We start from the raw sequence: 17,267 nt of genomic DNA, 5'->3' as shown, positions 1-17,267 counted from the left end.
CTTCATTGTTAATATATAAACAGTACATGTAAAACGTTTTTCAGAGGTTGTATTGTACTTTTCTGCAATCATACAAAATATAGATTTGGAAATTCACATCCACATTTCAATTTTGAAAAGAATAGTAGAAATGGTCACTTGAAATTACAAACTTTAAAATAAATGCTTCTTTGAGAAATGTTTAAACATGATTTCACCTCTATGCAACAGCACATGTAAAAAGTTTGTCAGAGGTTTTAAAAGTACTTTTCTACAAGAAAGCAAAATGTAGATCTGTAAATTCACATCTGCATATCAATTTTAGAAAGAATAACATAAATGTTAAAATGAAACAACTAACTTTAAAATACATGCATTTTTGAGAAATACTTAAACTTTGCTTCACATCTATGAATTTTCATGTATAAGTATTAATAGTCTTTGTAAAACTTTTAAAAACGTTTAAAAATATAGTTTACAACCAGAAAAATAAATGCAGAAAAAGAAATACGCGTTTATCTGACAATATGAAAAAGTATCAATAAATGCTAAAATGAATGTCCACACATTGAAATAAATGCGTTTTAAGAAAAGATTAAAGCTAGTTTTCTCATCTATGAACTTCATTGTTAATATATAAACAGTACATGTAAAACGTTTTTCAGAGGTTGTATTGTACTTTTCTGCAATCATATAAAATATAGATCTGGAAATTCACATCCACATTTCAATTTTGAAAAGAATAGTAGAAATGGTCACTTGAAATTACAAACTTTAAAATAAATGCTTTTTTGAGAAATGTTTAAACATGATTTCACATCTATGCAACAGCTCATGTAAAGTTTGTCAGAGGTTTTAAAAGTACTTTTCTCCAAAAAAGCAAAATGTAGATCTGTAAATTCACTTCTACATTTCAATTTTAGAAAGAATAACATAAATGTTAAAATGAAACAACCAACTTTAAAATACATGCATTTTTGAGAAATACTTAAATTTTGCCTCACATCTATGAATTTTCATGTATAAGTATTAATAGTCTTTGTAAAACTTTTAAAAACGTTTAAAAATATAGTTTACAACCAGAAAAATAAATGCAGAAAAAGAAATACGCATTTATCTGACAATTTGAAAAAGTATCAATAAATGCTAAAATGAAGGTCCACACATTGAAATAAATGCGTTTTAAGAAAAGATTAAAGCTAGTTTTCTCATCTATGAACTTCATTGTTAATATATAAACAGTACATGTAAAACGTTTTTCAGAGGTTGTATTGTACTTTTCTGCAATCATATAAAATATAGATCTGGAAATTCACATCCACATTTCAATTTTGAAAAGAATAGGACAAATGATCACTTGAAATTACAAACATAAAAATAAAAGCTTTATGGACAAATGTTTAAACATGGTTTCACCTCTATGCAACAGCACATGTAAAAAGTTTGTCAGAGGTTTTAAAACGTTTTTCAGAGGTTGTATTGTACTTTTCTGCAATCATACAAAATATAGATCTGGAAATTCACATCCACATTTCAATTTGGAAAAGAATAGTACAAATGATCACTTGAAATTACAAACTTTAAAATAAATGCTTTTTTGAAAAATGTTTAAACATGATTTCACATCTATGCAACAGCACAAGTAAAAAGTTTGTCAGAGGTTTTAAAAGTAATTTTCTCCAAAAAAGCAAAATGTTGATCAGTAAATTCACTTCTACATTTCAATTTGAGAAAGACTAACATAAATGTTAAAATGAAATTACCAACTTTAAAATACATGCTTTTTTGAGAAACTTTGCTTCACATCTATGAATTTTCATGTATAAGTATTAATAGTCTTTGTAAAACTTTTAAAAATGTTTAAAAATATAGTTTACAACCAGAGAAAGAAATGCAGAAAAAGAAATACGCGTTTATCTGACAATTTGAAAAAGTATCAATAAATTCTAAAATGAATGTCCACACAGCACATGTAAAAAGTTTATCAGATTTTTTAAAACGTTTTTCAGAGGTTGTATTGTACTTTTCTGCAATCATACAAAATATAGATCTGGAAATTCACATCCACATTTCAATTTTGAAAAGAATAATAGAAATGATCACTTGAAATTACAAACTTTAAAATAAATGCTTTTTTGAAAAATGTTTAAACTTGATTTCACATCTATGCAACAGCTCATGTAAAGTTTGTCAGAGGTTTTAAAAGCACTTTTCTCCAAAAAAGCAAAATGTAGATCCGTAAATTCACTTCTACATTTCAATTTTAGAAAGAATAACATAAATGTTAAAATGAAACTACCAACTGTAAAATACATGCATTTTTGAGAAGAACTTAAACTTTGATTCACATCTATGAATTTTCATGTATAAGTATTAATAGTCTTTGTAAAACTTTTAAAAATGTTTAAAAATATAGTTTACAACCAGAAAAATAAATGCAGAAAAAGAAATAAGCGTTTATCTGACAATTTGAAAAAGTATCAATAAATGCTAAAATGATTGTCCACACATTGAAATAAATGCGTTTTAAGAAAAGATTAAAGCTAGTTTTCTCATCTATGAACTTCATTGTTAATATATAAACAGTACATGTCAAACGTTTTTCAGAGGTTGTATTGTACTTTTCTGCAATCATATAAAATATAGATCTGGAAATTCACATCAACATTTCAATTTTGAAAAGAATAGTAGAAATGGTCACTTGAAATTACAAACTTTAAAATAAATGCTTTTTTGAGAAATGTTTAAACATGATTTCACATCTATGCAACAGCTCATGTAAAGTTTGTCAGAGGTTTTAAAAGTACTATTCTCCAAAAAAGCAAAATGTAGATCCGTAAATTCACTTCTACATTTCAATTTTAGAAAGAATAACATAAATGTTAAAATGAAACAACCAACTTTAAAATACATGCATTTTTGAGAAATACTTAAACTTTGCTTCACATCTATGAATTTTCATGTATAAGTATTAATAGTCTTTGTAAAACTTTTAAAAACGTTTAAAAATATAGTTTACAACCAGAAAAATAAATGCAGAAAAAGAAATACGCATTAATCTGACAATTTGAAAAAGTATCAATATATGCTAAAATGAATGTCCACACATTGAAATAAATGCGTTTTAAGAAAAGATTAAAGCTAGTTTTCTCATCTATGAACTTCATTGTTAATATATAAACAGTACATGTAAAACGTTTTTCAGAGGTTGTATTGTATTTTTCTGCAATCATATAAAATATAGATCTGGAAATTCACATCCACATTTCAATTTTGAAAAGAATAGGACAAATGATCACTTGAAATTACAAACATAAAAATAAAAGCTTTATGGACAAATGTTTAAACATGGTTTCACCTCTATGCAACAGCACATGTAAAAAGTTTGTCAGAGGTTTTAAAACGTTTTTCAGAGGTTGTATTGTACTTTTCTGCAATCATACAAAATATAGATCTGGAAATTCACATCCACATTTCAATTTGGAAAAGAATAGTACAAATGATCACTTGAAATTACAAACTTTAAAATAAATGCTTTTTTGAAAAATGTTTAAACATGATTTCACATCTATGCAACAGCACAAGTAAAAAGTTTGTCAGAGGTTTTAAAAGTACTTTTCTCCAAAAAAGCAAAATGTTGATCAGTAAATTCACTTCTACAATTCAATTTGAGAAAGAATAACATAAATGTTAAAATGAAACTACCAACATTAAAATACATGCTTTTTTGAGAAACTTTGCTTCATATCTATGAATTTTCATGTATAAGTATTAATAGTCTTTGTAAAACTTTTAAAAATGTTTAAAAATATAGTTTACAACCAGAGAAAGAAATGCAGAAAAAGAAATACGCGTTTATCTGACAATTTGAAAAAGTATCAATAAATTCTAAAATGAATGTCCACACAGCACATGTAAAAAGTTTATCAGAGGTTTTAAAACGTTTTTCAGAGGTTGTATTGTACTTTTCTGCAATCATACGAAATATAGATCTGGAAATTCACATCCACATTTCAATTTTGAAAAGAATAATAGAAATGATCACTTGAAATTACAAACTTTAAAATAAATGCTTTTTTGAAAAATATTTAAACTTGATTTCACATCTATGCAACAGCTCATGTAAAGTTTGTCAGAGGTTTTAAAAGTACTTTTCTCCAAAAAAGCAAAATGTAGATCCGTAAATTCACTTCTACATTTCAATTTTAGAAAGAATAACATAAATGTTAAAATGAAACAACCAACTTTAAAATACATGCATTTTTGAGAAGTACTTAAACTTTGCTTCACATCTATGAATTTTCATGTATAAGTATTAATAGTCTTTGTAAAACTTTTAAAAACGTTTAACAATATAGTTTACAACCAGAAAAATAAATGCAGAAAAAGAAATACGCATTAATCTGACAATTTGAAAAAGTATCAATAAATGCTAAAATGAATGTCCACACATTGAAATAAATGAGTTTTAAGAAAAGATTAAAGCTAGTTTTCTCATCTATGAACTTCATTGTTAATATATAAACAGTACATGTAAAACGTTTTTCAGAGGTTGTATTGTATTTTTCTGCAATCATATAAAATATAGATCTGGAAATTCACATCCACATTTCAATTTTGAAAAGAATAGGACAAATGATCACTTGAAATTACAAACATAAAAATAAAAGCTTTATGGACAAATGTTTAAACATGGTTTCACCTCTATGCAACAGCACATGTAAAAAGTTTGTCAGAGGTTTTAAAACGTTTTTCAGAGGTTGTATTGTACTTTTCTGCAATCATACAAAATATAGATCTGGAAATTCACATCCACATTTCAATTTGGAAAAGAATAGTACAAATGATCACTTGAAATTACAAACTTTAAAATAAATGCTTTTTTGAAAAATGTTTAAACATGATTTCACATCTATGCAACAGCACAAGTAAAATGTTTGTCAGAGGTTTTAAAAGTACTTTTCTCCAAAAAAGCAAAATGTTGATCAGTAAATTCACTTCTACAATTCAATTTGAGAAAGAATAACATAAATGTTAAAATGAAACTACCAACTTTAAAATACATGCTTTTTTGAGAAACTTTGCTTCATATCTATGAATTTTCATGTATAAGTATTAATAGTCTTTGTAAAACTTTTAAAAATGTTTAAAAATATAGTTTACAACCAGAGAAAGAAATGCAGAAAAAGAAATACGCATTTATCTGACAATTTGAAAAAGTATCAATAAATTCTAAAATGAATGTCCACACAGCACATGTAAAAAGTTTATCAGAGGTTTTAAAACGTTTTTCAGAGGTTGTATTGTACTTTTCTGCAATCATACGAAATATAGATCTGGAAATTCACATCCACATTTCAATTTTGAAAAGAATAATAGAAATGATCACTTGAAATTACAAACTTTAAAATAAATGCTTTTTTGAAAAATATTTAAACTTGATTTCACATCGATGCAACAGCTCATGTAAAGTTTGTCAGAGGTTTTAAAAGTACTTTTCTCCAAAAAAGCAAAATGTAGATCCGTAAATTCACTTCTACATTTCAATTTTAGAAAGAATAACATAAATGTTAAAATGAAACAACCAACTTTAAAATACATGCATTTTTGAGAAGTACTTAAACTTTGCTTCACATCTATGAATTTTCATGTATAAGTATTAATAGTCTTTGTAAAACTTTTAAAAACGTTTAACAATATAGTTTACAACCAGAAAAATAAATGCAGAAAAAGAAATACGCATTAATCTGACAATTTGAAAAAGTATCAATAAATGCTAAAATGAATGTCCACACATTGAAATAAATGAGTTTTAAGAAAAGATTAAAGCTAGTTTTCTCATCTATGAACTTCATTGTTAATATATAAACAGTACATGTAAAACGTTTTTCAGAGGTTGTATTGTACTTTTCTGCAATCATACAAAATATAGATTTGGAAATTCACATCCACATTTCAATTTTGAAAAGAATAGTAGAAATGGTCACTTGAAATTACAAACTTTAAAATAAATGCTTCTTTGAGAAATGTTTAAACATGATTTCACCTCTATGCAACAGCACATGTAAAAAGTTTGTCAGAGGTTTTAAAAGTACTTTTCTACAAGAAAGCAAAATGTAGATCTGTAAATTCACATCTACATATCAATTTTAGAAAGAATAACATAAATGTTATAATGAAACAACTAACTTTAAAATACATGCATTTTTGAGAAATACTTAAACTTTGCTTCACATCTATGAATTTTCATGTATAAGTATTAATAGTCTTTGTAAAACTTTTAAAAACGTTTAAAAATATAGTTTACAACCAGAAAAATAAATGCAGAAAAAGAAATACGCGTTTATCTGACAATATGAAAAAGTATCAATAAATGCTAAAATGAATGTCCACACATTGAAATAAAGGCGTTTTAAGAAAAGATTAAAGCTAGTTTTCTCATCTATGAACTTCATTGTTAATATATAAACAGTACATGTAAAACGTTTTTCAGAGGTTGTATTGTACTTATCTGCAATCATATAAAATATAGATCTGGAAATTCACATCCACATTTCAATTTTGAAAAGAATAGTAGAAATGGTCACTTGAAATTACAAACTTTAAAATAAATGCTTTTTTGAGAAATGTTTAAACATGATTTCACATCTATGCAACAGCTCATGTAAAGTTTGTCAGAGGTTTTAAAAGTACTTTTCTCCAAAAAAGCAAAATGTAGATCTGTAAATTCACTTCTACATTTCAATTTTAGAAAGAATAACATAAATGTTAAAATGAAACAACCAACTTTAAAATACATGCATTTTTGAGAAATACTTAAATTTTGCCTCACATCTATGAATTTTCATGTATAATTATTAATAGTCTTTGTAAAACTTTTAAAAACGTTTAAAAATATAGTTTACAACCAGAAAAATAAATGCAGAAAAAGAAATACGCATTTATCTGACAATTTGAAAAAGTATCAATAAATGCTAAAATGAAGGTCCACACATTGAAATAAATGCGTTTTAAGAAAAGATTAAAGCTAGTTTTCTCATCTATGAACTTCATTGTTAATATATAAACAGTACATGTAAAACGTTTTTCAGAGGTTGTATTGTACTTTTCTGCAATCATATAAAATATAGATCTGGAAATTCACATCCACATTTCAATTTTGAAAAGAATAGGACAAATGATCACTTGAAATTACAAACATAAAAATAAAAGCTTTATGGACAAATGTTTAAACATGGTTTCACCTCTATGCAACAGCACATGTAAAAAGTTTGTCAGAGGTTTTAAAACGTTTTTCAGAGGTTGTATTGTACTTTTCTGCAATCATACAAAATATAGATCTGGAAATTCACATCCACATTTCAATTTGGAAAAGAATAGTACAAATGATCACTTGAAATTACAAACTTTAAAATAAATGCTTTTTTGAAAAATGTTTAAACATGATTTCACATCTATGCAACAGCACAAGTAAAAAGTTTGTCAGAGGTTTTAAAAGTAATTTTCTCCAAAAAAGCAAAATGTTGATCAGTAAATTCACTTCTACATTTCAATTTGAGAAAGAATAACATAAATGTTAAAATGAAACTACCAACTTTAAAATACATGCTTTTTTGAGAAACTTTGCTTCACATCTATGAATTTTCATGTATTAGTATTAATAGTCTTTGTAAAACTTTTAAAAATGTTTAAAAATATAGTTTACAACCAGAGAAAGAAATGCAGAAAAAGAAATACGCGTTTATCTGACAATTTGAAAAAGTATCAATAAATTCTAAAATGAATGTCCACACAGCACATGTAAAAAGTTTATCAGAGGTTTTAAAACGTTTTTCAGAGGTTGTATTGTACTTTTCTGCAATCATACGAAATATAGATCTGGAAATTCACATCCACATTTCAATTTGGAAAAGAATAGGACAAATGATCACTTGAAATTACAAACATAAAAATAAAAGCTTTTTGGACAAATGTTTAAACATGGTTTCACCTCTATGCAACAGCACATGTAAAAAGTTTGTCAGAGGTTTTATTGTACTTTTCTGCAATCATACAAAATATAGATCTGGAAATTCACATCCACATTTCAATTTGGAAAAGAATAGGACAAATGATCACTTGAAATTACAAACTTTAAAATAAATGCTTTTTTGAAAAATGTTTAAACATGGTTTCACATCTATGCCACAGCACATGTAAAAAGTATGTCAGAGGTTTTAAAAGTACTTTTCTACAAGAAAGTTAAATGTAGATCCGTAAATTCACTTCTACATTTCAATTTGAGAAAGAATAACAAAAATATTAAAATGAAACTACCAACTTTAAAATACATGCATTTTTGAGAAATACTTAAACTTTGCTTCACATCTATGAATTTTCATGTATAAGTATTATTAGTCTTTGTAAAACTTTTAAAAATGTTTAAAAATATAGTTTACAACCAGAAAAATAAATGCAGAAAAAGAAATACGCATTAATCTGACAATTTGAAAAAGTATCAATAAATGCTAAAATGAATGTCCACACATTGAAATAAATGCGTTTTAAGAAAAGATTAAAGCTAGTTTTCTCATCTATGAACTTCATTGTTAATATATAAACAGTACATGTAAAACGTTTTTCAGAGGTTGTATTGTACTTTTCTGCAATCATATAAAATATAGATCTGGAAATTCACATCAACATTTCAATTTTGAAAAGAATAGTAGAAATGGTCACTTGAAATTACAAACTTTAAAATAAATGCTTTTTTGAGAAATGTTTAAACATGATTTCACATCTATGCAACAGCTCATGTAAAGTTTGTCAGAGGTTTTAAAAGTACTTTTCTCCAAAAAAGCAAAATGTAGATCCGTAAATTCACTTCTACATTTCAATTTTAGAAAGAATAACATAAATGTTAAAATGAAACAACCAACTTTAAAATACATGCATTTTTGAGAAATACTTAAACTTTGCTTCACATCTATGAATTTTCATGTATAAGTATTAATAGTCTTTGTAAAACTTTTAAAAACGTTTAAAAATATAGTTTACAACCAGAAAAATAAATGCAGAAAAAGAAATACGCATTAATCTGACAATTTGAAAAAGTATCAATAAATGCTAAAATGAATGTCCACACATTGAAATAAATGCGTTTTAAGAAAAGATTAAAGCTAGTTTTCTCATCTATGAACTTCATTGTTAATATATAAACAGTACATGTAAAACGTTTTTCAGAGGTTGTATTGTATTTTTCTGCAATCATATAAAATATAGATCTGGAAATTCACATCCACATTTCAATTTTGAAAAGAATAGGACAAATGATCACTTGAAATTACAAACATAAAAATAAAAGCTTTATGGACAAATGTTTAAACATGGTTTCACCTCTATGCAACAGCACATGTAAAAAGTTTGTCAGAGGTTTTAAAACGTTTTTCAGAGGTTGTATTGTACTTTTCTGCAATCAAACAAAATATAGATCTGGAAATTCACATCCACATTTCAATTTGGAAAAGAATAGTACAAATGATCACTTGAAATTACAAACTTTAAAATAAATGCTTTTTTGAAAAATGTTTAAACATGATTTCACATCTATGCAACAGCACAAGTAAAAAGTTTGTCAGAGGTTTTAAAAGTACTTTTCTCCAAAAAAGCAAAATGTTGATCAGTAAATTCACTTCTACAATTCAATTTGAGAAAGAATAACATAAATGTTAAAATGAAACTACCAACTTTAAAATACATGCTTTTTTGAGAAACTTTGCTTCATATCTATGAATTTTCATGTATAAGTATTAATAGTCTTTGTAAAACTTTTAAAAATGTTTAAAAATATAGTTTACAACCAGAGAAAGAAATGCAGAAAAAGAAATACGCGTTTATCTGACAATTTGAAAAAGTATCAATAAATTCTAAAATGAATGTCCACACAGCACATGTAAAAAGTTTATCAGAGGTTTTAAAACGTTTTTCAGAGGTTGTATTGTACTTTTCTGCAATCATACGAAATATAGATCTGGAAATTCACATCCACATTTCAATTTTGAAAAGAATAATAGAAATGATCACTTGAAATTACAAACTTTAAAATAAATGCTTTTTTGAAAAATATTTAAACTTGATTTCACATCTATGCAACAGCTCATGTAAAGTTTGTCAGAGGTTTTAAAAGTACTTTTCTCCAAAAAAGCAAAATGTAGATCCGTAAATTCACTTCTACATTTCAATTTTAGAAAGAATAACATAAATGTTAAAATGAAACAACCAACTTTAAAATACATGCATTTTTGAGAAGTACTTAAACTTTGCTTCACATCTATGAATTTTCATGTATAAGTATTAATAGTCTTTGTAAAACTTTTAAAAACGTTTAACAATATAGTTTACAACCAGAAAAATAAATGCAGAAAAAGAAATACGCATTAATCTGACAATTTGAAAAAGTATCAATAAATGCTAAAATGAATGTCCACACATTGAAATAAATGAGTTTTAAGAAAAGATTAAAGCTAGTTTTCTCATCTATGAACTTCATTGTTAATATATAAACAGTACATGTAAAACGTTTTTCAGAGGTTGTATTGTACTTTTCTGCAATCATACAAAATATAGATTTGGAAATTCACATCCACATTTCAATTTTGAAAAGAATAGTAGAAATGGTCACTTGAAATTACAAACTTTAAAATAAATGCTTCTTTGAGAAATGTTTAAACATGATTTCACCTCTATGCAACAGCACATGTAAAAAGTTTGTCAGAGGTTTTAAAAGTACTTTTCTCCAAAAAAGCAAAATGTAGATCTGTAAATTCACTTCTACATTTCAATTTTAGAAAGAATAACATAAATGTTAAAATGAAACAACCAACTTTAAAATACATGCATTTTTGAGAAATACTTAAATTTTGCCTCACATCTATGAATTTTCATGTATAAGTATTAATAGTCTTTGTAAAACTTTTAAAAACGTTTAAAAATATAGTTTACAACCAGAAAAATAAATGCAGAAAAAGAAATACGCATTTATCTGACAATTTGAAAAAGTATCAATAAATGCTAAAATGAAGGTCCACACATTGAAATAAATGCGTTTTAAGAAAAGATTAAAGCTAGTTTTCTCATCTATGAACTTCATTGTTAATATATAAACAGTACATGTAAAACGTTTTTCAGAGGTTGTATTGTACTTTTCTGCAATCATATAAAATATAGATCTGGAAATTCACATCCACATTTCAATTTTGAAAAGAATAGGACAAATGATCACTTGAAATTACAAACATAAAAATAAAAGCTTTATGGACAAATGTTTAAACATGGTTTCACCTCTATGCAACAGCACATGTAAAAAGTTTGTCAGAGGTTTTAAAACGTTTTTCAGAGGTTGTATTGTACTTTTCTGCAATCATACAAAATATAGATCTGGAAATTCACATCCACATTTCAATTTGGAAAAGAATAGTACAAATGATCACTTGAAATTACAAACTTTAAAATAAATGCTTTTTTGAAAAATGTTTAAACATGATTTCACATCTATGCAACAGCACAAGTAAAAAGTTTGTCAGAGGTTTTAAAAGTAATTTTCTCCAAAAAAGCAAAATGTTGATCAGTAAATTCACTTCTACATTTCAATTTGAGAAAGACTAACATAAATGTTAAAATGAAATTACCAACTTTAAAATACATGCTTTTTTGAGAAACTTTGCTTCACATCTATGAATTTTCATGTATAAGTATTAATAGTCTTTGTAAAACATTTAAAAATGTTTAAAAATATAGTTTACAACCAGAGAAAGAAATGCAGAAAAAGAAATACGCATTTATCTGACAATTTGAAAAAGTATCAATAAATTCTAAAATGAATGTCCACACAGCACATGTAAAAAGTTTATCAGAGGTTTTAAAACGTTTTTCAGAGGTTGTATCGTACTTTTCTGCAATCATACAAAATATAGATCTGGAAATTCACATCCACATTTCAATTTTGAAAAGAATAATAGAAATGATCACTTGAAATTACAAACTTTAAAATAAATGCTTTTTTGAAAAATGTTTAAACTTGATTTCACATCTATGCAACAGCTCATGTAAAGTTTGTCAGAGGTTTTAAAAGCACTTTTCTCCAAAAAAGCAAAATGTAGATCCGTAAATTCACTTCTACATTTCAATTTTAGAAAGAATAACATAAATGTTAAAATGAAACTACCAACTGTAAAATACATGCATTTTGAGAAGAACTTAAACTTTGATTCACATCTATGAATTTTCATGTATAAGTATTAATAGTCTTTGTAAAACTTTTAAAAACGTTTAAAAATATAGTTTACAACCAGAAAAATAAATGCAGAAAAAGAAATACGCATTAATCTGACAATTTGAAAAAGTATCAATATATGCTAAAATGAATGTCCACACATTGAAATAAATGCGTTTTAAGAAAAGATTAAAGCTAGTTTTCTCATCTATGAACTTCATTGTTAATATATAAACAGTACATGTAAAACGTTTTTCAGAGGTTGTATTGTATTTTACTGCAATCATATAAAATATAGATCTGGAAATTCACATCCACATTTCAATTTTGAAAAGAATAGGACAAATGATCACTTGAAATTACAAACATAAAAATAAAAGCTTTATGGACAAATGTTTAAACATGGTTTCACCTCTATGCAACAGCACATGTAAAAAGTTTGTCAGAGGTTTTAAAACGTTTTTCAGAGGTTGTATTGTACTTTTCTGCAATCATACAAAATATAGATCTGGAAATTCACATCCACATTTCAATTTGGAAAAGAATAGTACAAATGATCACTTGAAATTACAAACTTTAAAATAAATGCTTTTTTGAAAAATGTTTAAACATGATTTCACATCTATGCAACAGCACAAGTAAAAAGTTTGTCAGAGGTTTTAAAAGTACTTTTCTCCAAAAAAGCAAAATGTTGATCAGTAAATTCACTTCTACAATTCAATTTGAGAAAGAATAACATAAATGTTAAAATGAAACTACCAACTTTAAAATACATGCTTTTTTGAGAAACTTTGCTTCATATCTATGAATTTTCATGTATAAGTATTAATAGTCTTTGTAAAACTTTTAAAAATGTTTAAAAATATAGTTTACAACCAGAGAAAGAAATGCAGAAAAAGAAATACGCGTTTATCTGACAATTTGAAAAAGTATCAATAAATTCTAAAATGAATGTCCACACAGCACATGTAAAAAGTTTATCAGAGGTTTTAAAACGTTTTTCAGAGGTTGTATTGTACTTTTCTGCAATCATACGAAATATAGATCTGGAAATTCACATCCACATTTCAATTTTGAAAAGAATAATAGAAATGATCACTTGAAATTACAAACTTTAAAATAAATGCTTTTTTGAAAAATATTTAAACTTGATTTCACATCTATGCAACAGCTCATGTAAAGTTTGTCAGAGGTTTTAAAAGTACTTTTCTCCAAAAAAGCAAAATGTAGATCCGTAAATTCACTTCTACATTTCAATTTTAGAAAGAATAACATAAATGTTAAAATGAAACAACCAACTTTAAAATACATGCATTTTTGAGAAGTACTTAAACTTTGCTTCACATCTATGAATTTTCATGTATAAGTATTAATAGTCTTTGTAAAACTTTTAAAAACGTTTAACAATATAGTTTACAACCAGAAAAATAAATGCAGAAAAAGAAATACGCATTAATCTGACAATTTGAAAAAGTATCAATAAATGCTAAAATGAAGGTCCACACATTGAAATAAATGAGTTTTAAGAAAAGATTAAAGCTAGTTTTCTCATCTATGAACTTCATTGTTAATATATAAACAGTACATGTAAAACGTTTTTCAGAGGTTGTATTGTATTTTTCTGCAATCATATAAAATATAGATCTGGAAATTCACATCCACATTTCAATTTTGAAAAGAATAGGACAAATGATCACTTGAAATTACAAACATAAAAATAAAAGCTTTATGGACAAATGTTTAAACATGGTTTCACCTCTATGCAACAGCACATGTAAAAAGTTTGTCAGAGGTTTTAAAACGTTTTTCAGAGGTTGTATTGTACTTTTCTGCAATCATACAAAATATAGATCTGGAAATTCACATCCACATTTCAATTTGGAAAAGAATAGTACAAATGATCACTTGAAATTACAAACTTTAAAATAAATGCTTTTTTGAAAAATGTTTAAACATGATTTCACATCTATGCAACAGCACAAGTAAAATGTTTGTCAGAGGTTTTAAAAGTACTTTTCTCCAAAAAAGCAAAATGTTGATCAGTAAATTCACTTCTACAATTCAATTTGAGAAAGAATAACATAAATGTTAAAATGAAACTACCAACTTTAAAATACATGCTTTTTTGAGAAACTTTGCTTCATATCTATGAATTTTCATGTATAAGTATTAATAGTCTTTGTAAAACTTTTAAAAATGTTTAAAAATATAGTTTACAACCAGAGAAAGAAATGCAGAAAAAGAAATACGCATTTATCTGACAATTTGAAAAAGTATCAATAAATTCTAAAATGAATGTCCACACAGCACATGTAAAAAGTTTATCAGAGGTTTTAAAACGTTTTTCAGAGGTTGTATTGTACTTTTCTGCAATCATACGAAATATAGATCTGGAAATTCACATCCACATTTCAATTTTGAAAAGAATAATAGAAATGATCACTTGAAATTACAAACTTTAAAATAAATGCTTTTTTGAAAAATATTTAAACTTGATTTCACATCGATGCAACAGCTCATGTAAAGTTTGTCAGAGGTTTTAAAAGTACTTTTCTCCAAAAAAGCAAAATGTAGATCCGTAAATTCACTTCTACATTTCAATTTTAGAAAGAATAACATAAATGTTAAAATGAAACAACCAACTTTAAAATACATGCATTTTTGAGAAGTACTTAAACTTTGCTTCACATCTATGAATTTTCATGTATAAGTATTAATAGTCTTTGTAAAACTTTTAAAAACGTTTAACAATATAGTTTACAACCAGAAAAATAAATGCAGAAAAAGAAATACGCATTAATCTGACAATTTGAAAAAGTATCAATAAATGCTAAAATGAATGTCCACACATTGAAATAAATGAGTTTTAAGAAAAGATTAAAGCTAGTTTTCTCATCTATGAACTTCATTGTTAATATATAAACAGTACATGTAAAACGTTTTTCAGAGGTTGTATTGTATTTTACTGCAATCATATAAAATATAGATCTGGAAATTCACATCCACATTTCAATTTTGAAAAGAATAGGACAAATGATCACTTGAAATTACAAACATAAAAATAAAAGCTTTATGGACAAATGTTTAAACATGGTTTCACCTCTATGCAACAGCACATGTAAAAAGTTTGTCAGAGGTTTTAAAACGTTTTTCAGAGGTTGTATTGTACTTTTCTGCAATCATACAAAATATAGATCTGGAAATTCACATCCACATTTCAATTTGGAAAAGAATAGTACAAATGATCACTTGAAATTACAAACTTTAAAATAAATGCTTTTTTGAAAAATGTTTAAACATGATTTCACATCTATGCAACAGCACAAGTAAAAAGTTTGTCAGAGGTTTTAAAAGTACTTTTCTCCAAAAAAGCAAAATGTTGATCAGTAAATTCACTTCTACAATTCAATTTGAGAAAGAATAACATAAATGTTAAAATGAAACTACCAACTTTAAAATACATGCTTTTTTGAGAAACTTTGCTTCATATCTATGAATTTTCATGTATAAGTATTAATAGTCTTTGTAAAACTTTTAAAAATGTTTAAAAATATAGTTTACAACCAGAGAAAGAAATGCAGAAAAAGAAATACGCGTTTATCTGACAATTTGAAAAAGTATCAATAAATTCTAAAATGAATGTCCACACAGCACATGTAAAAAGTTTATCAGAGGTTTTAAAACGTTTTTCAGAGGTTGTATTGTACTTTTCTGCAATCATACGAAATATAGATCTGGAAATTCACATCCACATTTCAATTTTGAAAAGAATAATAGAAATGATCACTTGAAATTACAAACTTTAAAATAAATGCTTTTTTGAAAAATATTTAAACTTGATTTCACATCTATGCAACAGCTCATGTAAAGTTTGTCAGAGGTTTTAAAAGTACTTTTCTCCAAAAAAGCAAAATGTAGATCCGTAAATTCACTTCTACATTTCAATTTTAGAAAGAATAACATAAATGTTAAAATGAAACAACCAACTTTAAAATACATGCATTTTTGAGAAGTACTTAAACTTTGCTTCACATCTATGAATTTTCATGTATAAGTATTAATAGTCTTTGTAAAACTTTTAAAAACGTTTAACAATATAGTTTACAACCAGAAAAATAAATGCAGAAAAAGAAATACGCATTAATCTGACAATTTGAAAAAGTATCAATAAATGCTAAAATGAAGGTCCACACATTGAAATAAATGAGTTTTAAGAAAAGATTAAAGCTAGTTTTCTCATCTATGAACTTCATTGTTAATATATAAACAGTACATGTAAAACGTTTTTCAGAGGTTGTATTGTATTTTTCTGCAATCATATAAAATATAGATCTGGAAATTCACATCCACATTTCAATTTTGAAAAGAATAGGACAAATGATCACTTGAAATTACAAACATAAAAATAAAAGCTTTATGGACAAATGTTTAAACATGGTTTCACCTCTATGCAACAGCACATGTAAAAAGTTTGTCAGAGGTTTTAAAACGTTTTTCAGAGGTTGTATTGTACTTTTCTGCAATCATACAAAATATAGATCTGGAAATTCACATCCACATTTCAATTTGGAAAAGAATAGTACAAATGATCACTTGAAATTACAAACTTTAAAATAAATGCTTTTTTGAAAAATGTTTAAACATGATTTCACATCTATGCAACAGCACAAGTAAAATGTTTGTCAGAGGTTTTAAAAGTACTTTTCTCCAAAAAAGCAAAATGTTGATCAGTAAATTCACTTCTACAATTCAATTTGAGAAAGAATAACATAAATGTTAAAATGAAACTACCAACTTTAAAATACATGCTTTTTTGAGAAACTTTGCTTCATATCTATGAATTTTCATGTATAAGTATTAATAGTCTTTGTAAAACTTTTAAAAATGTTTAAAAATATAGTTTACAACCAGAGAAAGAAATGCAGAAAAAGAAATACGCATTTATCTGACAATTTGAAAAAGTATCAATAAATTCTAAAATGAATGTCCACACAGCACATGTAAAAAGTTTATCAGAGGTTTTAAAACGTTTTTCAGA

Source organism: Narcine bancroftii, chromosome 6 (assembly GCF_036971445.1).
Source record: "Narcine bancroftii isolate sNarBan1 chromosome 6, sNarBan1.hap1, whole genome shotgun sequence".
In the NCBI taxonomy this organism is placed as follows: domain Eukaryota; kingdom Metazoa; phylum Chordata; class Chondrichthyes; order Torpediniformes; family Narcinidae; genus Narcine; species Narcine bancroftii.
This window is presented reverse-complemented; position numbering follows the sequence as displayed.